Consider the following 26841-nt stretch of genomic DNA (forward strand, 5'->3'; position numbering starts at 1 on the left):
TTAATATTTGTAAATCACATGGTAATTATATCTTATTTTTTACAAATGTAAATTATATGTGTTGGCTCATGGTTAAATTTCCAGATTTTTTTATGAATTAGTTCAAAAATAGCTCTCTTTATTCCCATGTTTAACTGACTTACTATAACTTTTGAAGTGTGTATATGTATTAATGTAAAATATGAGGATTACACACACACACACACACACACACACACACACACACACACACACACACACACACATATATATTAATTTTTTTACAATAAAATTAAGTAACATTTCTGCAGCATAAAGTCAGTTCTGCCAGTTAAACATGGGCGTAAGGAGCTCTCTTTTTAAACGATATATAATTGATAATCATCATATTTAATCATCAACCAACCTAAATTTCCAGTATTAGTCACACGCTGCAGCCACACTGACATGCACACACACACCTGTCCTCTCCTTCTGCGAGTAAGAGTAGTGTTTGCCTGTGTGTAAGCTGGAATCGGATTTCCCTGGCAGGTTCATGGAGGTTAGAGAGAGAGAGTGCATGGAGCCCCTCATGCCTGCTCCGTATTAGAGGCACCTGTTGCAAATACATTCTCTTTTGTAACTTAATCACACGTCAGACAGGGCAAAGAAAACTGTTATTGCAGCACTGCGCTCCATGTTCAATCATTCTCACACTTTCCTGAAAAATCTGTGAAAACCCCACTCATGGTATAAGAGCGCTAATAGTAGCCACCCACCCATCTGTCTTTTGACAGGTAGTAGTTTAGCTAGACTATTGAAATTATTTTTTTCAAACCATATTGTTCCTTTTTGACAAAATTTTACAAATTAATTCCTATTGGATGCTTTATGATAAATGATTTGTGACTTCATTCACTGGCTACTGCTATTTAATAATGTGGTTTCAATCATTTTTTTTTTACCCTAGGCAATGCTTTACTTTTCAAGCACTGAGAAACAATGGTAAAACAAGTTTTGCTTTCTGTCCAACACCGTGTAAGCCTTGAGAGATTTGGCATTCAAATGGCTTTGGCAATGATTATTGTGTTTCTCAATTCCAATTGCTTGATGATAAATGAAAAGAGAGCATTTTAAGGGAACATTATGAAAGCTATGCAAAAAAAAACATACAAGGAATAGCATTTAGATGATGTTTTTGGCCAAGGAAAGACATTTTTGGTTTCACGGACTTGATGTTTGCAAAAACAAGGCCTGTTGTAAGAACAAAAATGCATACTTAGTGTAATTTACATATTATTGGATTCCTTTGATATTAGTAACTATGCAAATATCACAAAATGATGAATTATTCACTCCTAAAATTATTTCCTGAGGTTGTCTCTGAATAATCTCCCCTCGATGCTAGAAAAAGGGGGCTGTGCGGTTTTACAGCTACATGTTAACCATTAAACATTGCTTTACAACATACACAGTAAATTATATAAAATATATATATCTCTTGCAATTTTATTAGAAAATAAATTGTTATTGAAATTGTTATAATTACTGAATAAAAAAATGAAGTATTGTTTAAAATATTTGAAATAAGGGTTACTCTTTTGACCCTAATGTTTGCTGCATATGCGAAAGCGTGTAAGAAAAGAGCTCTTCAAAGAGGAGGAGGTAATTGAGTCAGAGGGCTGAAAACAGGGCCCAGCTGTTCACACACAGTCTGTCCCCCTGCTCTGCTCTTCTGTATGTGACCAGTAAAGCAGACTGTCCGCACCACTGGAGACCCCGGGGTAATAATCCAGCGGTCACGCCAGCTTGGTACAGCACTGACACTTCAGAGGGAGAGGATAACAAATCAAATTAAACACAACCAAGAGATACGTGCAGACAAAGCCCCAGGAATCAGCAAGAAAAATGGTATCTGGAGAGAAGCTTCTGAGATATTAATGTCCTGTCTTAGTATTATGGCGCAGCTGAAATATAAACTTTCTTTGATCAGTTACAGGGAGTTCTTCTCACATCGTATTGAAGATGGCAAGAGTTGCACAAATGCCTCAAATTGGAAGACAGAGCTGCTTTGAACATTTAGTCCTGCCAACAGCGATGTTGCATGAAATGAGTTGTTCATATGACACTGTAAGATATCAGATGCATATTACGTTGCATACTGATGTGCAATGGAAAGAAAACTTCAAACAGTAAGGTTAGTTTGACATTTAAAATGTTGGGGTTAAAAATGAGCCTATTCCTTAATGAAATGAATGATCCAACATAAATAAATTAAAAGGAGACAGAACTGATTGTACAGTGAATTTCCGTTCAATACAACGAAATGAAATGCAGTGCAATGACACTCACATGGTATACGCATAACTTTAATTTAAATGGTTGTTATTTTTAATAGAATAGTTCATTTACTAATGTTAATAACATTGCTTAGTTATATTCAAAACAATACAGTATAATAATAATAAAAACATCCCCACACATTTCTGGTTTGAATTCATGAATGGGTGCTAGAGCCTTATTGATGGTCCTGTGCCTAAGAAATGGTCTGAAAGCATTAGTATAGAGGAGTACAAGAAAGGCTATATGAAGGAAATCAGCGGAGAGGGAGAGTACATGCAACAAAACAATAAAATGCACCAGCCTGTGACAGCAGTCATATATTCAAAGAGCAGGAGGCATTAATTCTCCATGAGGAAATTGCGAGGGAGTTCAGTACGGACAGATACTAATGAGAAACAGGCTCGCACACTTAGGCCCGTGGACGCAGTGGGGGTGGAGGGCACTGTAGTGAAGGGAATTCTACAGCTAATCTATTCACTCAAAGCTACTCAAGACATATATATCCCCCTCCATGCCACAAGACATGTCTGTGTTATGAGAAAAAGTATGGTGGGCGTTGGGAAAAAAAGAAATGAAAAAAAAGGTTGAATCTCTAATTGGAAGCAATCTGATTCACTAGGTTACATTGGAGACGGGAAGACTAGGAAGACAGGGCCTGAGGCTGCGTGTGTCATCTTCTCTTTATACCATTCAGGGTATTTTGTGCCCCTAGGGGTGGACTGTCAGTGGCCAGGCTTCACCATCACGTTCTTGCTGATTCGGCCCATTGTGGGTCCATTTCACCAATGAGGAAGCTTGGGAGCACAAGGGAATTATTAGTTACAGTTGCATTATGAGACACTTAAAATGGTCTACTTAAGCAGACTAGCCAGGAATAAAGGAATAGGAATTCAAAATTTAAATCATGTTGTTCCAAACCTATATGAATTATTTTCTTATGAAAAACACAAAAGCAAACAATTTTTAGATTCATCCACTGTTGTTTTGGGCCGCATTATATGGATAAAATTCAAAAAAGAAAAAAAGAAACTAAAGATTGAAATGACATGAGGGTGAGTAAATACTGACAGAATTTTCATCTTTTCCTTTTGACAGCTCCTATAAAGAACTATGAGCCCTTAATTCAGGTCAGGTTTAAGAATTTAGGCCACTTCACAGAAAAAGAAGAATGCAGATTTGTATATTTTACGTTGTTTTATGACACACTGACTCAGACTGAATAAATGTTAGGTAGATTTATTAGAGCGAAAGTTTAAGATGAAATGTTTTGCAATGCTATTCTGAGTTTGGAACGGTGGATCCAGTAATAAATCTGGTAATAATTTAGGTTCGTAATACATTACTCTTCCAAACTTGCCTCTAAACATTCCACACACTGCACCTATTCCTCCCATGCTTTCTGTCATGCCGCTGTCAGAAATCACGACCCCAGAAAAGCAGGAATGGCTCTTTAAAGACATATTGAAAGTGACTAATGAATCAGAAATGTCCCTCGTTTACATTAGCAAGTCCCAGGGAACACAACTAATTAATACTTGAACATGGAAAGCAAATCAAATCAGCACACCTGTGGTGTGTCTCTACCACATAGTTGTTTTTATAGGCTGCTGTTGTGAAATACTGATCAATAGTTTGGTTATCTGAGTGTTGCGTGTTTTTTTCCTATCTCTCTTCCTGACCGGGAGAGACGGCGAGGCTGAGCCCCATATGACTGGGTCACCAGAGCCCAAACCAGAGACACACTTGTGTGAAGAATAATATTTTCCAGCTTTTTATCAGCATTTGTTCAGTGGGTCATGGAGACAGTCTGTCTTTGAGAGCCAGATAACCAAGTCAAAACCTCTAATTGCACTGTCTCTGCCAGATTGATTTAAACCCAGTCACACACACGCACGCACACACACAAACACAAACACACACATTCCTCTAGGCCCTAAATTAGAGGCATGTTCACTGAGGAAAGGCAACCCTGATGGGAAAGACAACCTATTCCTTCTGTGAACCACCCAAACTTTGTTTGTGACTTCTTTGGCAGATTAATTGCTTGTAATGATACCTTTGTGAAACTTTGTGTTTAATTTGAATTAGATGTTGACTTAGGTTTGGGCTGACGTCATGTTTGACTATAATATTGCAAGCGTAATCACTACATCTTCATTTATACAACAGTTATTTACGATTGGCTGAGGAGCTATCTGAAAGCATTGCTATAACAGTAAAACAAAAGTCTGATTGGCTGACTTCTACAGGTTTTCCAGGAGACTAATGTGTGGAGATCTTTATTGGTCTGCCAGGAAACAAAAGCCATGTTTACGAGTTCCGGAACTGGAGCGACGAGTGCTTCAGAGGAGCAACTAAATGCTGGATTTAAAAAGTTTGTAAAGTTCACAACGTAAAAACGTCAGAAGATATTTTGGTTGACGTTTTGTTTGAGTCACTTAGTTCAATTTAAACGATAAGTGTTTACGTTTGGATTCTGGAGTGACTACATTTGATTAGCTGTGTGTTTACTTAATGTAATGAAAGATCGGGTAAAGTATTGAGAGGGAAATACATGCGGCGTATTGAAAGTAGAAACATTCTGTTATAACAAATCATCTATTACAGTAACATTCAGCCACACATCAAAACTAAATCAAAACTACGATCATTCACTTTATTACATGTCAGTCAGGTGGCCTCTCCATCATTAAGTGAGCAATTGTGGTGAAGAATAATTTAGATACAATTCTATATGCTGACAATATGAGCCTTGGATTTTGCTTTGGGTTTGTTTGAGACTGTTTTTGTTGGTGGAATAATTCATAACTTTTTATGCATAACTGTACAAGTTAGGCACAAATTTAGAGAATTTGATGTTTCCCAATACAAAGAGATAGGAGCTGCACTTGGATGCCCGAGAGGCGTTTCAAAGATGGCCGTTGATATGTCTTAAAAAGACTTTGATACAACTCACTTTAGTATTCAAGGCATCAGTTAAAAATATATACATATAATACAGTGTGATTGACAGTTATTACAGTTATTAGTTTTTTAAGTTTGCTAGGTGGAAAACTGGGTTCTTATAGTTAACCAAATTTAAAGTTATTATCATAAAAAACTATATTTCAGTTAGTGGAAAAAAAATCTACGGTCAATTTAGTATTTAAAAAAAAAGAGAAAAAAAAATATATATATATATATATATATATATTAACAAAAACTAAGATCGAATATGTATCAATGATACTAAAATAGAAATTCTATCAGAATATTAAAACTGAATATTGTGAATCCAAATAACCAAGCTAACTTTGTCCTCTCAGCATAGACAACTCAATGTAGTACCTAATGTGCTAAAATGTATAAATTTACATACCCAAGCGTATTAAAAGACTAGTCTAGGCTCATTACAGCAAGTATGTTTATGTAAAGGTTTATACATTCATAAAGTTTTACTCAGGATTGCCTGCAGTAGTAACCAGGATCCATTACAGTAACAATAATACTGCGTGAGAAAAGATGCCAACACATACAGAAGAAAAAGTGAGGGCCAAAATAAACTGGCACCAGGCAGACTTTCACACCTTGGCATAACCCAGTCCTCACACTCTGGCAAAAACATTCACATGTAGGCCCTAAACACACTTAGCATACCCTCCACCAATAACAGATTATTGACTTAGCACAACAAAGCATTCATAACATGCTACATCCAAAAAAAGGCCAACTTTTCAAAGAGGGCAAAGAAGGGGAAAAATCCTACTCCCAAATGGGTAAAATGAGAGTATCAAAGTGCTGAACAAAGTGTGTTTTTAATGTGTGCCGCCATGGTACGGGGCAGAGCACGGCGGACCGCTGGAGAAAGCACAAGCTCTCTCACTGTGAACCACTGTACTTTATAACATTTCCCGAATGCTAATAAACCTAGCACTCCAAAAACCCATGTTGAAACTAAATTGCCAAGAATGACATCATCCACAGACACTTTTTATGATTTCACAAACTTCATTTGCACAGGCCCACAGAGCCAGCTACGTACCCCATCGAGGGGACAGGCCCACCAAGCCATTTTACAATGCCACTCGCAGTTCTGAATGCATATGACTCAGTATAACACACAAAATAAAACATCAGTAGCTGTTTGCTCATTACAGTTTGCTTGTTCTAATGAAGGCCATCTGTTGCTGGATTCCTGCTTAATTGACGATCTGAAGTGTGACGTGGCGAATCTCATCGCTCAAGTGCTAATGTGAGCCTCGGGGCTGAGAAGTTCATTATATTGCCTTGTTACTTCTGGAATTTGCTTGTTCCATAGGCTTTGTTAACGCAGATCAACAGCATTCCTGCATGGCAGAGTAATTGAGCATGTGGGCTGATGTTTGTCTGAGCAGTCACAGGCCAATTTAATAGCCAAATTCTTCCTCACATTGGCAGAGGGAACCATTTTGATAGCCCCTGATCAAGTGTTTTTGAAGGCCATGAGGGGGGAAAAAGCCCTTTCAACACCCCATTTACATGAGAGGCTTTACAGAATGATCAGTTACAACACACAACAGCAATGAGAGCACATATAAAATCAAGTGAATGGGTATAAACTTTTCTTACAAGCATGAAGAGCCTTGTTTTTGTTATGATACCACACCCTATAATTATTATCATATGCAGTCACCATTGTGCCATTCTTGATTGGACTGTACAGTATATAAGATTAAACAAAAAGCCTTTGAATATGACATTCAGTGTTAAAGATCTTTTTGGAGAAGGATAAGAACAGGATGTCAAGGTTTGGCTGGTCAGCATGAGAACAATTTGTTGAAGCTAAAACACCATTATGTGGACAAAAAAGAGGCATGGTTATTCAAATCATTTTTGTTTTAAGTCAACATATTGTGAGCTATAAAAAGTTTGAATACTTTCAGCCAACAATTTTACATTAAATTGTTTAACAGTGACAGTAAATCTTTCTACTTTTAAATAAATCACTATGATTTCAAACAAATGCCGGTCTTTCGAACTTTCTGTTCGTCGAAGTTACACTGATTTCACAAAAATATGAAGCAGCTCATCCATTTTCAGTTGTATTCTATATAACAATGAGAAATGTTTCTTGAAGACCAAACCAGCTTAGAATGTTTCATGTGATACTGAAAAATGGTTAATGGCTGCTGAAAATTCAGCTTTGCCATCACAGTCAATCACATTTTAAAACTGACGTCTATGCAACACCAAGAAATTGAATACCAAACAAAACAGTAGTACGATAAAAAGAAATGACTGTTTGAATGACTTTAATATTAATGTGTGCTGTTACCTCTCGATTAAATGCAATACCACAAACCATAACACTTGTTTGTGCTGTGGAACTCAGTCTCTTTGGTTTATTCACTGCACGTGTTGAGCTTGGCTTGGATATCTGAGAGTTACTTAGTCACATCCTTTGGAAATATCAGGGATAGAGGATTGTAAACATTGTTTATGGAAGAACTTTCTGTGGAGACTGAATTCTCATTGCTGCAAATGAGCAAGAAGCCAACAACAACATGCATTTTTATACAGAGGGACCAAAGTTTATTTGTTTGTTTGTCTGTAATATAGTGCCATGCCAGCTACCAAAGCTATATAGTCATGGCAAGAAACAATTATATATATATATATATATATATATATATATATATATATATATATATATATATATATATATATAAATAAAAAAATAAGCAATAAATTAATGAAGTCATACATTCTATGCTTTCAGTAAATTCTAATCGATTTTTTTAAGATTTATAATAAATAATAAATAAAAGTTTTATGATTATATTAAACGCATATATAAAATTGGTAAAAGTATAGTTATAAAAAGTGAAGTTGCGTAAATGTTAGCTATGCATTCTTTTTAATATTTAGTCATGTCTACAATACCATTTCCTAAAATTATGACAATCTGGTTTATTCCAGAAGTGTTTTGATGCTATTTTAGCCACTCATTCACGTTACCCTTTCTTAAAATGCTCATTAGCGATGGGAGCAGTTAATCTGGTGTCGGTGGTCCTGATAATGATAACTGGTTTGCCTGGCGTCAGGCTGGTAAATGGCAGTGTCTCCCCTTTAAGAGCCAGCAATCTGATAGGCTATCAGCAGACAGGCAGTCCTGGGGAGACAGGGCGTCCGGCTCAAAATGACCTCCCAAAATAGAGCATTATGCTGGGCCTCGCCATCCCCTTCGTCAGAGAGGGGCCTGCAAAAGGGCAGACACAGGAAGAGTATGTCATCAGGCCAATTTCTGTTAATGGGAGGCAGGAGAGGTGCTGGACACAACCAACAAGAGGTCAAGATTAACAGAGGTCGTCTCTGATAAAGGACACTTGCGTGCCCAGTTGTGTCCCGTCTCCTGTCTTGTTCTCATGCTCCACACGCTATTTCTCAAAGACCATCTTTGTGATGGAGGAAGCTGAGTGCTATGGGAACCAGAAGGCATCACGCATACCCAAACCAAAGCCTCTTCAAACTGGTTTATGGAGACTTTGATCAGTATGGCATAAAAAACAGCAAAAATTATTTGAAAGAATGTGTGTTTGTGTAAGGGTCCAAGATGAAAAAAATTTGAAGCATGAAATCAATAATTGTAATACTGTTTTTAAAAAAGTTTAAATGAGTTTTTTAGAGCCAAAATTAATATTATACATTTTTCCTTGATTTACTAAATTTACCCACTAAAATGTCAACAATCTGTTACCCACTAAAATGTCACATTAACATGATGAATCACTTTCCCCTCAAACACTAATTAGTTTTACTTGTTTTAAATTTGCCAATCCTGTTTTCCCCATTTGTCAGTAAGAATTTTTTTAAAACACAGTCAAATTTAATATGCTTCCTTATTCATTTATACATTGCATTATGTACAAGCCAAAATACGCATGTTGTTATAATTTTTAAATAAATTTTGTAACTCTGAATGCCAAGGTAATTTTATTTTAACAAAAACTTATTTGAAACCTGAAAAGTAGACACTTAAATTTAATGTGCTTTCTATGGACATAAAATCACTTTTGTAAATTTGTTTTGATGCAGATATCTTAAAGTGTTTGACTCATATAAAGAACACATTTTTTAATAAATAAAAATAAATAAATAAAATTAAAGCAAATAAGGAAGTCATGCATGGAAAGTCTATACTTTTAATTAAATTTAATAAAAAAGGTTTGATTAAAGTGAGACTATATTCCTATTAAATAATAAAAGTGTTATGATTATATAAATTATATAAAATGTATATATAAATTAAATATAAAAGTATAGTTATATAGTATAAAAAGTAATGTAAAAACTATTACAATATTTTAGATATTATATATACATATACATATATGCATATAGTTTATGCTTTTTTGCATGTTTCTATATTCAAATAGAAATTTTGCATACTGACTTTTTCATAAGACCTACTGATTTGGGGAAAAGCAAAAATAAAACACCAACAGTATTAATAAATAGTTGACTAGCTTACTGCTAGTGAGTCAGTGCAGTTCATGTTGGAAAGCAGACCCTCTGTTTGAGCAGCAGCTATGTCAAATGGAACATGCTGTTTTCATTACGTAGCTCGCACTGTCTCTCTCCACCCAGGGAAGCTGGGTGATTTAAGCCCTGCCGGTGCTGCTGAGGTCATCCTTGTGACCCTCTCTCTCCACTCTTGATTTATTCTGGCGTGGCGGGCACACTTTCCACCGTGACCCCCAGCCTTGCCCTGGCCTGATCCTCCCTGAAGAGCCACTTGTTTGGAGGTGCACAGAACATAGGCTGTAATGATGGTGCTATGCCTCTATTTCCTGTCTGGTGAAATAAATCAGAAGGGAAAAGGGTGCAAATAAAAGGAAGACAGAGAAACAGCAAAAAGAGGAATTTAAATCAAGTATGGTAGTCAGGACGGTAGTTCAACCAGATTTTTTCCCCCAAAATCGAATCAAAAACTGGTAAACCAAACCTAAATCCTTGCATTATTTTTCATATAAATTACTATTAATATTCCTTATTTTAAAAAAACTTCATATTCATATTACTTTTTCTTCTTTACACACAGATTTTGCAGGTTTCATAAAGATAAATTTAAGATCTTGTCCTCTGCCCCCAACCACTATAATATAAAATAAAATACATTTTCATAACCTATTGACAGATTTTTGGTCTTGTTTCAATCATAAACTGACTTAATTTTGTTCAGTTTCGCAGAAAAAGTTTTTTTGTTTTTTTTGCAACATCAGACTTTCGTGACTTTTGCTCCAGTTTAAGATTTTTTAAGGCTTAACTTGTGGAAGGGCAAATTAAGACTTTTTAAGACCCTTTTAAGAACCGCAGAACCCCTGTGTAAAGCATGTTGTAAATAAATAAAATTGCAAATAAATCAGCCTCAGTATACACAGGGCTCCCTTAGTACCAATCATTCAGTTGACCCACAGACTAGCTGATTATGAAAATATGTAGATTTGCACAGTCCAAGCACAGGGCAACCAGCCTGGTTTGGGAGCGCTGGAAAAAAGAGGGAATGCAAGCCTGGCATGGAGCACTGGTAATGTTTTCTAACCTGAAAAATACACCACAGCCTTACAGAAAACGGTTGGCAGACACCCACACTATATTTGCAGAGCTCCAGAGTTGATTGAGCCAGGCCTCTGAGCGCATTTCAAAAACTTGCTGTATCCAAACCAAAAATAAGTTATCTATTTACCACTTTTTCGCCTTAAGCTAAACGTATCATCTTACTACAGTTTACACCAAATGTAAACAGGTTTCTCAAGTGACTGATTAACCTGAAAACCTGACGAGGCACTGACGAAACAGATGCAGAGACCCACAACATAACAACTAAAGTAACAATAAGGGATATGCACTCTAAAGCCAAGTCATTTAAACCAGAGAAGTGGGTTACCAGGGGGCTCAGGCCCACTAGAGGGCCTCATCAAACTTTATAAAATGAATAAATTAATAATATATTAATTAAACGTCAAAATAAAATCGCAATGTAACTGAAAACTTAGATATTTTTAATTTCACTAAAAAAAGTTTTTTAATGAAATCACACAGATCTGGAACACAGAACAAAACTTTTTAAATCACAAAAAATTAATTGTGGTTCATTTTATATCAAGCACAAAACGAGGGGCTTAGAGTTAAAAGTTTAAGGACCACTGGACTAGAGGTTTACCGAAGCAACACTGAGCAGACGAACCGCACACACACACACAAAAACACCACAGCTTTGAATAAAGGTGGCCAAAGTGCATTAGATCAGCCCTTCTCCACACATCTCTGCCGATATACCAATAGTCTACTGGCGCAGAAGAGATTAATCTCCATATGTCCACTCTCCTGGGTTTCCCTGACATGGAAGCCATATTAAAATCAATTGGTTTGTCTCTTGTCTTTATGGTCTGGGGAAGCCAGTGAAAAATGGATCTCTTTAAGAGGTGATAAAGTAACAGCTTGGCACCAGGGGCCATGGATCTTAGCAGCTTAAAGGGACAGTTCACTGTTCTTTCCAAACCTGTCTAACTTACTTTCTTCTGTGGAACCTAAAGAAGGAAAACCTTGGGAAGGCCGCATCGAAAGCTTGCAGCCCTTGCAGAGATGGAGTTTGTGTAGGGGGCTATTTACTGCAAACTGAGATGCTGAAAACACCAGCTTGTGAGCTGCTCACGTGTAAATGAACACAGTGCCATGTACAGTACATAACCTGAAACGTAACTATATTGTGATTTGGTGTTTTGAAAAAGTCGTACAGATTTGAAACAGCATGAGGGTGAGTAAATGATGACAGAACTTTTATTTTTGGCTGCGCTATGCCTTTAATAGGCCTTGACTGTGAGTCTTTGTACTTTAATACCAACACAAACACTTTCAGTCTGACTCAGCCTCAAGTTCACCACACCAAAAGAATGCACGACGAGAGAACAAATACACAAGAAATGCTTGTTGACACGGCTTCTTCAAAGATTTCAAACAGCACCTTTTTTCCCACAGCGGGCCGCCTCTCTGGTACCGCCGGGTGCTTGGTGAGGAGTCACAGTCGTCAGGGCTCCTGAAGGGCTAACGAGTTCTAATTCTGATTTACTTGATCTGGTATCTCAGAGGAAGCCGCAGAGTGCCTGCCAGTCTGGCTCCCCTCATGACCTCAGCACACAGGCCTGATCACAATGGGCGGCCCAAAGTAGCCCCACAGCCTCATGGGTAACTCACAGTCAGTGGCAGTGGAGGATATCCTTGTGGAGTTTATGTACTCAGAAGGGCCATCTAAGACAGACAACATAATGATATAATTAGGGGCGGCTTCTCTGAAGTCTTCAGCTACGAATGAATGGCTTTATTCAGGGTCTGTGTGTTATAATGACTGATATTGCTAATCATTTCATGGCATTTTAATATCACTGAGGTACTATCACAGTTTTTTAAGATTATTTTTTTTCTTTAGTAACTTAAGGTATGCTTTATTGCAGTCAAAATGTATTTTAAGAGGATGTGGGATTTAATAACATTAAATTATATGTGAAGTATTATTTTCTTGTAAAGCATGCTCCAATAACATTTATTTACAACTTCAGCTTAAAAAAAACAAAAACAAAATCAATATACAATGCACCCAAAGACCCTCCCAGTCATATAACTTTTTGACAATTGTATGGAAAATATTTGCCATAATAAATTTGCTTGATCCCAACTCTTATTCAGTCATAAATACACAAACACAAGGAAATGTGTCTGGACAGGAGGAGGAGGGGCTGATTTATTGTTGCTTCCTTTAAAGTCAAGTAAACTGGGCTTTTTCACTGTTGATATAAAAACATCCTTGAATTCATTTGATCCATAGATTCTTGGTGAGAGTTTGCTACAAAAATATGGCTTCCAGTTCAGGGCTGGTGCTTTCTACCAAGATGGGAGAATATTGTGGCAAAGTTAGCCTTGCCATGGAGCCCCAGCTCAGAGCTTCATGTGAAATTCAACATGACACATGTAGTGTTTTATGTAGAACTGAGTCTGTGTACTCTCCAGGAAACTCATATAGAATTGCATAGTCTCAAATGCATGCTACTGACTAGCCTCTTAAACTGTGTTGCACGACTATGATCTAGTGGTGTTTTATTATTCATTTTAATATACTAAATTTGCATGCAACCTTATAATTAGTTTATAATCAGGTGCATGTGCAACCCAACTGAAAAGGCTTTGTGTGTAACACTTCGAATAAATCGAGCTCTTAAACAGTCAGTTTAATGGGAAAATGTAAGCATGTAAACTAAAAACTGTAATTATGCTCACAGTGACTTTTTTTGTTTAAAATGGATGTACATGTTAATCAATATGTGTATCCGATTGCAAAGTTTGGCTACATATAAAACTGATTATATTCATTTGGATTGCTGAAAACGTTGAATTAAAAAATACTAAAATCTCTCAATGCCTTCAAAGACTATAGAACGAACTGCTTGAATGAACTACTGAGCCTACTAAACTAGCTGTTTTGAGTCTAAAGAACTAAAAAAAGCATTCCAGAAAAGAGAGGCCACTAAATCAATCATTGAACAAATCTTTGAGAGACTGATTTTAAAAAAAATCCACTGAGATGATTCAAAATATCTGGTGAAGCACACAGCGCAGACTCTGAGGTTTTACCTCTCAAAAGAACAGTAATGAATCCTCTTCTTAATGTGCTTTATGGCTTCCTCTTAACAAAACCAGTAGGATGGATTCACTCAACCTACCCTGTGAGATCTGAGCATTAAACATCAGCATGTAATCATACATTTTCAAGAGAAGAAATCTGATCGTTCGGTCTCAACAGAAGCGATACATAATGCTAGAGTTCCTCTGACAGTAATAATACTCCTGAGAATCCAGTGCTGTTCCACATCATGAATGAAATGTTTTTACGCCATATCTATATGTCAGCCACATTGAGGAATCTCTTCTTAGTTAATAAGGGCTGTGACCGACCAAGATTGAGACATCATGCTGCACGAATGCCAGAGCCAGCGAGGATTTTCCCCTCATTTATCTGTTCATTTTCTCAATAAGCCTGTGTCTGGCTTCACATTGCCAGGCAGAGAATATCGAGGAAAACGAGGAAGGAAATGCAGTGGAAAACAGAGGAAAGGGAAAGAAACCCTCGTCGATAGCAGGCTGCCCCCACGTCGTTCCTGAATACGGCAGAGGGGTGCGAGTGCATGGCGCCATCAGAAGCGGCCATCCAGGCGACTAGTCGAGGCAGACGGAGGAGAGGAAGACAAATGGTGACGTCCACTAAATACCAACTGGAAAGGCTAGTCGGTGAGACAGCCTGGAGCAGAGTTTATATAATTTAGATGGTACTGATTTGAAAAACAGAAAAAAAAAGAAAAACAGACGAATATGAACTCCTTCCAAAGCCAAGTGTTTTGAAATTATATAACTTTACTGTAAGTTTTGGCAACCGTCAGATTGCAGAGTAAATATTATTATACTCATCTGAAGTATTTTGAAATGTGTTCAGGCCATAAAGTTGTTATTGGCATAATATACTTTAGGAGATAATAGATAAGTATTATTAAATAAAAAAAAATGTAGAAAGCAATCATAATGGGATCTAAAACATATATTTATAAATGAGATTTTTATTTCATGCTAACAAAAAATAAACAGATGAATAAATAAACCTGTCTGTATCAATGCAAATTAATTTGCAAGGCCAGCATGTGGCCCCGCGATGCAAATATCTATGCAAATGAGGATTACACAGAACCTAATAGATAATACATAGAATATTGTCAAATTTTATTTGCACATTCATTTGAAAACAAAAACTGTTATATACAAAATATGGGCCAAATCGCACCAAATAATGAATAAAGCATAATTATGAAATAGAGACAGTCTCCAAATTATACTAAATAAAAAATAAATCATTTTTTTTAGTCAATCCGGTATGATAAAATTATTATATTAATTCTATGTGACCGTGGACTTATGTCTTATGTCACATGGGTATATTTGTAGCAATAGCTAATTTTGGCAAAAAAGCATATTGTTCCATAAAGATATTTTGTACATTTCCTACTATAAATATATAAAAACTTATTTTTTATGCATTGCTAAGAACATCATTTGGACAACTTTAAAGGCAATTTATTTTTGCACCCTCATATTTCTGATTTTTTTTTTCTTTAAGTAAGTTTACATATAAGATGCAAGTCATTTGATATTTTGCTTTATTATTTATTTTGAAATCCATGTGGACCAATTATTTTTACATGATTCGGAAGCCCTGTAAGCATAAACAATACAATCATACATGTGCATAATAGTGTTAATGCATTTGCTGTATGTCTACATGTGGATATTTCCTGTCTTGCTGCCATATTAGCATGTCCTGTCTGCAACGGGAGGCTCTTGGGATCTCATTGCTGTCCATTATGCAAATAACTCCTCAACATTTGTGAGCGTCCGTGCATGGAGACACCACTACAGTCTCTTGCACAAGTCATGCCAACCGGTAATCCATAGTGAAATGAATATGAACGTTAAAAAACCCACTTAACAACAAAGCCAGAACTGGGGAGCCGAATGATTTAAAAAAAAAAAAAAAAAAAAAAGAAGAAGGCCAGAGGAGCCAGAGAGAGAGTGAGGCAAAGTTTAGCAGAAGAGGGAATGAAGAGAAAAATCAGCAGTACGGATTTTAAACAGGAAGAGAGTGGCGTCAGTACAGCTCAGAGATAAGAGAGCCGCGCTCCATACACAAACACAGAGCTCAGCAGCCTGGCAGCTCCCAGCTCTACAGGCGCCTCGCAGTAGCACTGTCCACCCACCTAGACTGAGCTCCAGGCCCCAGACCACATACTATCACACACAAACACACACACATTACCCTTCTATCCCACCGTTCGGTGGATTCAAGGCACAATACCAACAGTTCAAGCCCTGGAACACAGGGAGTATGGAAAGATTTTAAGCTTCAAAAAAGGCAAAACACCATAAAAGAATCATAAAAAGTGGTCAGTATATTCCAAGTTTTCAAAAGCCGTATAAATGCTTTCTCGGTCAAATCAGTTTTGTGAACTGCATCAATAAGTTATGAAAAGCACTGCTACATCTCTCGTGAACAACATCAACAGCTAGGATGGATGTCGTGATTTAAATGTACGTAATAAGTCATACAGTAGCAACATGAGGGTCAGTAAATAATAACAAAATTGACATTTTTGGGTGAACTATCACAGAACCTGGAACAACATTGTGATCAGATTTTAGCGTTTTTGTGAAATTTAGGGTTACAATCAATTTATGGTGCTTGTACATCAGTGTCATTAATGTATTTTTTTCAAAATTTGTGTATTAAAATGTTGTTGACCCGGGAACACATGTAACAGGCTTTAAAGTATCCCTTTAAGGGTTAATCCAGTCCTGACGCTACTTAACTGACAAAACCAGCATTCACGCATTATTCTTTCTCTTTTTGTGACACTAAGTTAGTTCACCCAAACACGAAAATTCTGTCATCTTTTATTCACCCTGACATTGTTTCAGACTTTAGTTCATCTTCAAAATACACACTGAGATTCTTTTATAGCAAAACATAAGGTTTCTATCCCTTAGAAGCACAAAAAAGGCTCATAATGGCATTTTAAAAAGAATCCATATGATTTGAGCAGTTTAATTTAAATCTTGTGATGGCATACAATCACTTTGTTTGAAGAATAGACTTAATTTGCTTTCATTTTCATCTAAACAATAATGGTTACATGCTAGAACAAACCTGTTTACAATATATGATGTGCCTTATGCATGAGTGATGATATTTTGATGTAGATAAAAGCCTAAATGAAATCTGTTCATTATAAAAAGCGATTCATATCTCTTCACAATACTAAATTGCTTGATTCATATGCATTCGTTTTACAATGCTGTTTTGGATCTTCTAGGTTTTGGTTACCTGAGCCTTCAGTGGAGAGTGGAAATTGTTCAGATTTCATTAAATGAAGCAGAGTAATTGATGACAGAATTTTCACTGTTGGGTGAACTATCCCTTTAAATGCATTGAAAGATGGAATGTCTTTTTCCACATACTGACAGGTTAAGTGAAAACTAGGTGAAGACCAGTGTTCTGAACTTACTGAAATATGAAATATGTACAGATATTAGTAGGCGCAGTGATAAAAAGCTTAGGGAACAGAACGGAGTATGTTTGAGATTCCGAGACGGGTTAATAAAAGTGGCCTGCGGGGCTCTGTTTTTCCAGCCACTCTCTGTCATTTCTGAATGTGAACTCATAAAAGCTTTCATTGCGCTGCCACAGAGGAAGCCAAGCTGGAGGCCTAATTGAGCGCACACTCAGACACAGAGCCACAAACGAACAATCACCCTGACAACAGCGACCAAATGTGGCATGCTTTACACCTAGAAGACAATTCTCAGAACTGTACTTGATCATGCAATAAGAGCCAATGTATTTATTTATCAAAAAATCAAGAAGAAACACATGTATCACATTATATTCTACCGAAATATCAAATAGCACAACTGTTTTCAACATTTATAATAATCAGAAATGTTACTTGAGTACCAAATTAGGATATTGGAATGATTTCAGCAAGCACGGGAATAAAATACATTTTAAAATGTATAAAAAAAAATAATCAAAGATATAGCAATAACTTTTTTATTCCATCAAATAAATTCAACTTTGCAAAAAATATTATTGGCCCCAAACACAGTTTTTGTGCACATTATAAACTATTGATAAATAATCTGCTAAATAATAAAGCGTTTTTTGTGTGTTTGTTTGTTTGTTTTTTTCCCAAAACCACTGGTAAAAGTAGGGAATGTTTCTCAAGTATCTCAGAACAGATACCACTGTGCATGGAGGGACTTACAATTACAGCTGAAGACAAGCTGAGAGCACACAAATTGGGTCAGAAGCACAGAACCACTATCCTTACCCTGATGAGACAGGACAGAGAGAAAGAGAGAGACTGGCCCTGAAAGACTGCAATCTAAGGATGGTAATTAAAACCATGCTCTTCTGTGTGATTGTGGATTTGCATTTCCCAAACCAGCGGTAAAAATACGCCTGGATCCAGTGGGTAGAAGTCAGATCTACCCACTGGGCCATTTATGCAACATCCAGAAGAAAATAATTAAGCTCCCTCTGAGGACCGAGACTTCTGGGAAATATGAAGGTCAAGGATTAAAGACAAGCTTGAACTTTAGCAAATTCAAAACAGGGAGGCAGTGCAGATATCAGCAGATTGACAGCCTTACCTCGAAATTAGCTTTGATGAAGATATACTAATATCTGTATTATGGTCGTGGTAAGACCAAAGCCTGTACTTGACATGTTTCTGTCGTCATTTGAATAATCAGCCATTATGCATGCAGGCTCTCAGACGTGTTATGGCTCTTGGTAAACACAAACTGAGTCATTTCCGTCCCATGATTATCAGCAGGGAGACAATCAGTACATCTCTATCCTGCCCACTGTTTAATGACTGCAGCCAGCTCTTGAACTTGACTAAGTAAACATAAGATCACTGCTCTTTCAGTATGATTGCTAAGGTCTCTTAAGTGGCGCCTTGGAGATGTTAGCTATAGATTATGTATACCTGATTCTGTGAATGAAAGGCTGTTGAAAAATCTGATGAAATCGAAATGTTGAAACTGACGTATGAGGCAAAAAAATATGTTGGCGTGCAGAATATGAATATGAGATATTGGTTACTGAGGCATATAAAATAAACATTACAGAAACGAGGCTCCTGCTGAGAGTCAGTTAAGCTCCATACATTTCTTTTTAAATCTTGACGTACATCCAAAGTCCAACATGCGCTCACAATGAGTTTGTAGCCACATATAATCCTCTTCATGAACTACACTGGGTTCAATAGGTTCTTTGAAAGCGTTGCTAAAGTCACAAAATTTTACAGCATTGTGGATTTGCAATCCCGCATTCAGCAAAGTCAGCAGCTAAAAATGCGTGGCTGTTGGAAATAAAGATTACAGGAGTATGTTCCGCTTCAGTGTTTCTACTTTCGAACTTTCACTTGATTCAGTGTTTCTTTCTAGTCACTTGTAAAATTTACTAGCAATTTCTGGGTGAAAATGTTTATCCATTGTAAAATTGTATCCATTTAATCCAGTGTAAAATTTTCTTAGGTTAATTAAACATTATTTGCCAAAATGTTACTAAATGTTGTAGGTCAAACACTATGCCAAAAGGGACAAATAACAGCAATAAATTGTAAATATCCTAAAAGTGCACATTTTTAAGTCATGCAACTTTTTGGCCCTGAAGTCCCCAAAGTCAAGCATCTGTGATCCGATCACAAGCAGACAGGGCTAAATAAAGGTGTAAATGAGGTCCAAAATGTTTTGTGATTGGATCACTCAAACTATATCCAGAAGTAGTTGAAAACACGTGTGACCGAGACCTGAAGCAGCTGTCAATCATAACGAAAAAGAAGCCTAAAGTGTGCTTTCATTTATGAGTCCAGGCCTCCTGGTTTGTAAGACTTTCTTTTCTCTGTATCAACCAATCAACTAACTTGTCAGTCTCTGTCTTCCTCTATATCTGTTTGTTTATTAAATGAATGTGGAAACAGCAGATAGCTGAAGCGTATCTGTCTTCTGGCATGTCTTTCAGAATGCCAGAGAGCAGAGGAATCAAGAGGCACTTTTTTACCCCACGTCTCCGTTATGCAAAGCTGAAGGCATCTGAGGCCCATAGAAAGATCTCAGAGCTTATTGGGGTGCATTATTAAAATGACAACATTCACACAGTCAGTTTAAGATTACAGGTATGACTCATTGTCCTGTACATGTAACAGAAGTCCTCCTCTCAAGATAACTTTGAATAATACCTACAATCATAAAGACAGACAGATAATGATAGTAAACATCAGCATTTTTTATTATACTTTTAAAAACTTCTTATGCATTTATGTTCATTTCTTCTCCACATAATGGAGAGCTTTTCCAGAATCTATGCACACTACATGCACGTTGCTCTTTCGCTTTGATCTTTTTGTGACTATTTTAATCTTTTTTTAAAAACTAATTTGCATAGATTTTGCTGTTAACAAACAATACCACAGAATGGTGGCATAAAGTGAGACAGTTGACCGCTTCTTTACATTTTTACCAACATTTTCTGACATGTTTTTAATAAAAAAGTCCTAATGCTCATAAAATGTGCATTTCGACTGTCAGTAGGTTTTCGATTTTCTGTTCTCTGTTCTTACAATACATATCAATCCAACTTACTCATAAAATTCCTTATTTTAGTTTGGTTACACGTAGTTTTGTTGTGCATGAACTGTATTTGGCCTTGAGATGTGTTGGGATTTGCATTACTCTGAAAAAGCCAGCGCTTAGGACAACCAGCGTAACTTAGTAAAAGTTTTTAGATTTGTTTTAGTTAACAATAAAAACTTACTGCAAATAATCCAGTACACAAAAGATCAAAGCTAAAGAGCAACATACATGCGTGCTTAATTTATTTACATCCAAACAAGCTAGCTTTGTGGAAAAACCTCAAAGTCCCCAACATCTCAAAGGAAACGATGATGAAATGCATGTCGTGTGACAGGACAGAATATAATAAAGACAAGAACCGCGTGTAGAGTGACTGTGGGAGACAGAGGGTGCTTCTCTATTGATTTATCCTTCTGTAACCTCTTTCTGTCTCTTTTTTCCCCTGCAGACTGTGTTTTTTGGGAGCTGGTCTGGCCAGGCAGATTTGACTGGAGCCAGAGTGTAGATACAAGGCTGAGCTCAGATAAACAGCTTCTTGTTTGAGCCGCCGCTGCGCTGAGCTGCTCTGTGCTGAGCTGAGCAGGCTGATAAGAAAGGCAGTGGCGGCGTCGGGGCCGTGGCAGCCAAGAGAATGGACCAGGGCCTGGGGAAGTAGACACTCTGACTGCACCCTGCCCTCCCCTGACCGCTTCTCCTCCCAGCCCTAATCTCTCCTCTTTTCTTCTCTCCCTCGCTCTTTTCACAGCAAAGGGCAGAGCTGCCTAATTGCCTGGTGAGAGTGAAATGTATCAGTGGGCCGCATCAACATGGGGAGCAGGGGAAGAGATACAGACGTGGCCGGCCGGTCAGACGCAGGAAGAGACGTGACCTCAATGACTAGCTGTATTCATAGGTGGTAAATAGTTAAAGGTTTTTAATAACCAAAGTGTTAAAAATATTAGTTATTTATTATGACATAATTTAAAGGGCTAAAAAAATTATAATTAAATTAATACATCATGATTTTAATATTCAAATATAATTAATTAAAACAACATTTCAAATTTCTGACTTTAATCGAGTAGTTCCAAATCTCTAAATTCTTTGTTCTGCCAATATTTTCCGAATGATGACAGAATTGTAATTTTTGGGTGAACTATTCCTTTAAACTCAGTTCTACAAATTTAATGCCCAAGTGCAAATGTGACTTAGATTTAAGACCCACATAAAATATCTTTTGTGTTTCTCAGAAAAAAAAGTTACAAGGGTTTGTATGGAAGCCTATTCCTGCCACAGAAATAAAACATTAAAAAAATTAACTGACATTTAATATCACAATTCTGCCTTTTTTTCCTAACTATTCTGACTTTTTGTCCCACAACTTAGTCTCTTTTTTTTATCAAAAGTGCAAGTTTAAACATCATCACAACAAGAGTTTATATCTTACAATTTGTGAGAAACAAAGTTTGAATGCACTTTTTTGGGCACACTATTACTTTAAATGCCAGATCACCCTTGTTTGTTTTTATTTGATCTCTACAGTGCAAAATATGCCATGTTCCCAATGCCTTAAATTCTCTCTCAGCCCTAGATACCTCCTACTATCACAACTGATCATCACGCCTGCAAAGAGCTGTTGATACGCCAAACATGCCAGAAGATTGGCAATCAATAACACAGCAAGAACGCTTTGGCTCGGCTTTGGACTAAACCCACATCTGCTTCAAATATCCCTGTCTCCTAACTACACAACCTTTTGTTGTGTGTTTGTGTCTAAGCGGCCTCAAAGCTTGAAACACAACGTCAGTCACGCAGATTCATTCACACACTTGCCATGCTCAGGCAGAGTAAAGAACAAAAGATACGAATGTGATGTACGCATAAATATATATGCCCACAACATGCACATAACCACAAAAGATATTAAATTACTCTAAAATAAAATTCTAAAATAAGACACTTTTTACGTTTAAAGACAAACTGTGTGAGAGAGCATACAGTGTTTGAAAATGTTCTATATTTATGCATAAATGTAACCCACACAGCGCCTGAAAGCAGACAAAGAGAACCCGATCAAACAAATGAGATGTTATTTATTTGAAAGAATCCAGTGTTGCATATCTGTGTCTGGCAAAAGAATGTGAATCTTTGTTTACAGTATCTGTTGTGACGCAATAACTGCAAAAAGTTTTTTGTAACTGCTGATTTCAGTTGTTATTCTTTGGTAAAAAAATTACTTGCTACAAGACCCAACTTCTCTGGAGATTCAGTTCTCGGACAGATGTCCTGACATTTTTATAATTTGCTGATATATTTCAGAATTCACTAGTTCTATCATTGGCCCAGATGCAGCAAAACAGGCCCAAACAATCGTGCTACCACCACCGCCATGTTTTACAGATGGGTTAAGGTTCTTATGTTGGAATGCAGTGTTTTTCTTTCTCCAAAAATAACGCTTCTCATTTAAACCAAAAAGTTCTATTTTGGTTTCATCTGTCCACAAAATATTTCTCCAGTATTACTCTGGTTTGTCCACATGATCTTTAGCGAACTGCAGATGGACAGCAATGCTCTTTTTGAAGAGCAGTGACTCTTCAAAGGGTAACAATTTCCTCCATTTGTACACGATCTGCATAACTGTGGATTTATGGAGTCCAAAAGATGGTTTTACAACCTTTTCCAGCCTGATGAGCACCAGAAACTCTTTTTCTGAGGTCCTTAGTGATCTCCTTTGCCTGAGCCATAATACACTCTCACAAACATGATCAGATTCCTGTTCTTTAAATAAAACAGAGAAGGCACTTTAAGCGGCAAAAGACTCATGGTTGGATTGCAGACATACAGAGCAACTGTGCTTGCAGGATCCTGAGTTTGGATCCCACCTCATGGCCCTTTTAGCTTAAAAGTGATTCAGGACCAATCTGAGAGAAGCTCTGAGTGAGGAAAAGGCAAAAACTTTTATCTTAATGAGGATGTTGGGCTGACCCCTTTGCTAGATATTAAAACACAGTCTTTTGAAGACTGTAATTGGTTGGTTGTCTGAGGAGGAAATAAGAGTGCTTACCTCATTCACACACACACACACACACACACACACTACATATTTATATATCCTTTACTTTTTATTTTCCATGCTGTCATACTTGGCGTATTTTATAGAAAATGAACAACGACACAATAAGGTTCTGAAAGTGCTGTAATTGTTGGTCACTTTTCTTATAGAAGGTTGTGACATACCCAAATCATCGCTGTTGCATAGTTGCATTTTTCCACTTGATAAATATGTTAATTTAGTTAATGTAGTGTTTACTTCCAGATTCGGCACTATGGCACTATGTCGTGTCTCTAGTAAGATCGGTCTCAGACATAATCCCTGCACAATGTGTGTAGCATCTTATTAATTCAATGTCATGCACTGTGCGCAACACATTTCTTCTACCTCGTCGTGTTTTGTCCATTTTCTGCTAAAGAAACTCTTAAGTGTGTTAAATGTCTTGGTTCCTACTACAGTTTCAACTAACAGTTTCTCTTTTAAAAGATTAAGAATTACTTTTTTTTACATTTTAAGAGGAAATACCCACATTTCTATGAATTTTCTTAGAATTTTGTCACTCGAAGCAATTTTCAACACTACGATTTTTCATGAATACGGGCCCTGATTGATGACACCTCATCCCACTCTGAACAGATAAATAAATAAAATAAACACATTTTTGTTATATTCGTTTGATCGGGTTCTCTTTGTCTACATTCAGGATTTGTGCTATTCTGTTTCGGATCATATTCCTGCAGAAATATAGAAACTTCTAAAGGGTTGTCAAACTTTCAAGCAGCACATCATAGTATACTTAAAAGTAAATACTTAATAAACACACCAGGCGATGTAGAATACAGCTCGCACCCCAATCAGCTCATTTGCTCATACTTGGCTCCAAGTCTTTCTTTCTCTTTCAGTCTCTCCCTCTCTGACGTTCTACCTCACAGTCAGCGCCTGAGGACTGGCGGCGGTTTCTTTTGTGCTCTTGCTTATTTTTGCTGACCTGGAACAGACAGACAGACACTGAACAGAGCCTGGGTAGGGGGTGGAGGAAACAGGGGGCTCTCCTGAAATACGGTCCTCTGCGTTTGGGAGGGTGAGGTGGAATAACAGCATCATAGCTCTCAGGTGTCACGTCGTCTGGCAGGGGGTTGGGAATGGGGGAGGAGGCAGAGAAGCCTTAGAAGAAAAGAGAAAATACATAAACATTAGAGAGAAAAACATGTATATATCGTAGTATCTCTATCTATGTATAGTACACGTAGTGTGTTCTGTGAATTGATATGGGGAAATGAAAATGACTTATCTAATAATCTGCAAAATATTCTACGACAAGCCACAGCAAAGAAGACCCTCTGCTAATCGTCATTGGCCATGGGTTTGAGATCTTTCATTTCATTCATTAAATCTCTTCACACAGTCCTCTACTCCACATGGTGTGGTCCACAGCATTCCTTCCCGTCATGGCACCGGATCAACTCGTCAAACACAGAATGGATTCTGAATGGAGAAGCTAACCATGGTACATTCAATACAAAGAGGCCACAGTTTGTTTATTCTAAAGAATCTGTTTTAATTCAATATCTTTTAACAAGTTCCTCTCCGAGGTGGTCCGTCCAAGAAAGGAAAAGTCATTCCAAACAACCACCACCGAAACATTACAGGATCCAAATCATTGCCCGGTTAAACCAGCCCGAAAAAAAGGCAGTTGAAAACTGTTGTCAGGCAACACAAGCAAATATTTCATTTAGGAAATTCGCAACCACAAACCTGACAGCTAAAAGCTAAATATTTCAAGCAGATTCCAAACATAGCAAACTTTTTTCCTCTTTCGCCTTAAAATGACAAGGATTTCAGGAGTGGTTTAATGACTGTACCAGTCCAGACTGGTTAATCCACAGTAAAGCCCCAACACACTCACCACCTGATTTTTTTTTTTGTTTGCATACGTAGTTATGGGGTGTTCACCACACATTTCTGCCTGATCTGAAGAAAGACCATTTTGGTTTTACTCTCCAGTCTCACTTATACCTAAATACACACAGCTTACCTATAACAATAAAAACTGGAGACCTTGACACAAGACTGATATGATTGCTCAACACAGTTTATTAGGGTTTATGGAGAAGCAGTCAAGCCGAGCGCGCAAGGTCAAATAGATTAAAGTACAATTAAAAGCAAACAAATGATTAAAGAAGTTAACCATGTACTGACACCCTTTGCACCTTCAGTTTGCTTCTGCCAGCACAATATAGGAAGACACGGGCGGGACGGTACACTGAGGAACAACTGTTCTTTAAGAAGAGCAACAAACAGAACAGTTTGTTTGGAGGAAAAGGTGTGGATCAAAATGGGAAACAATGAAAAGTAGGCTTTGTTCACAACGCACATTAATCTCACTTGTTTTTGAATCTGATTTTTGGACCCCATTGTCACTTTGCAAGTTATTCATCACTATGTTCAGACAGAGATGTTACACTGATGTTAAAAAACAAAACAAAAAAAACATTTGCAATGTGAATCTTACTTGAGAACAAATGTCTTTAAAATCAGATTAAATCCAGATTTTGGATTGAAACTCATGCGTTTATGTGGTTTATGAGGACACATATTTGCGTAATGACTTGGATATGACAAAGGTATGACAATGTGAAGGTGATTAATGAGGACACTTTCATAAAGAATTATTTTTTTTATAAAGAATAAGAAAATCTCTTATGAAAAAAATTATGAAAATCTAAAAATGCATTTTTCTTTTTTTTTTCAGCAAAGATTACTTGTTCAAAATATTTATATTTTAAATGCTGTTCTTAGGAATGTTTTATTACAAGAAATCAGAGTTTACACAAAAAATTAAGCAACACTACCATTCATAATAATAAGAGGAAATATTTCTCGAGGATCAAATCAGCGTATTAGCAATGATGTCTAAAGGATCACATGACACTTACGACTGGCGTAATTTCCATCTACTGAAAATTCAGCTGTACATCACAGGAATAAATAACATTTTAATACATACAAAAAAATCCCACTTTGCATTAGGTGGCCTTAACTACTTTGTACTTACATTTAAATTTATATTTTGATACAATGCACATATTGTGTAAATACATGTTTTAACATTCTACTTTTGAAAATACCTATATGTAATTACATCTGCAATACATATTTGTACTTTTATTTTTACATTTATAAATTGTTGACCCATCCATTACATCTTAACTCACCCTTAAACCTATCCATACCACCAAACCTGTACCTAACCTTTA

This window comes from Puntigrus tetrazona, chromosome 18 (genome assembly GCF_018831695.1).
Source record: "Puntigrus tetrazona isolate hp1 chromosome 18, ASM1883169v1, whole genome shotgun sequence".
In the NCBI taxonomy this organism is placed as follows: Eukaryota; Metazoa; Chordata; class Actinopteri; order Cypriniformes; family Cyprinidae; genus Puntigrus; species Puntigrus tetrazona.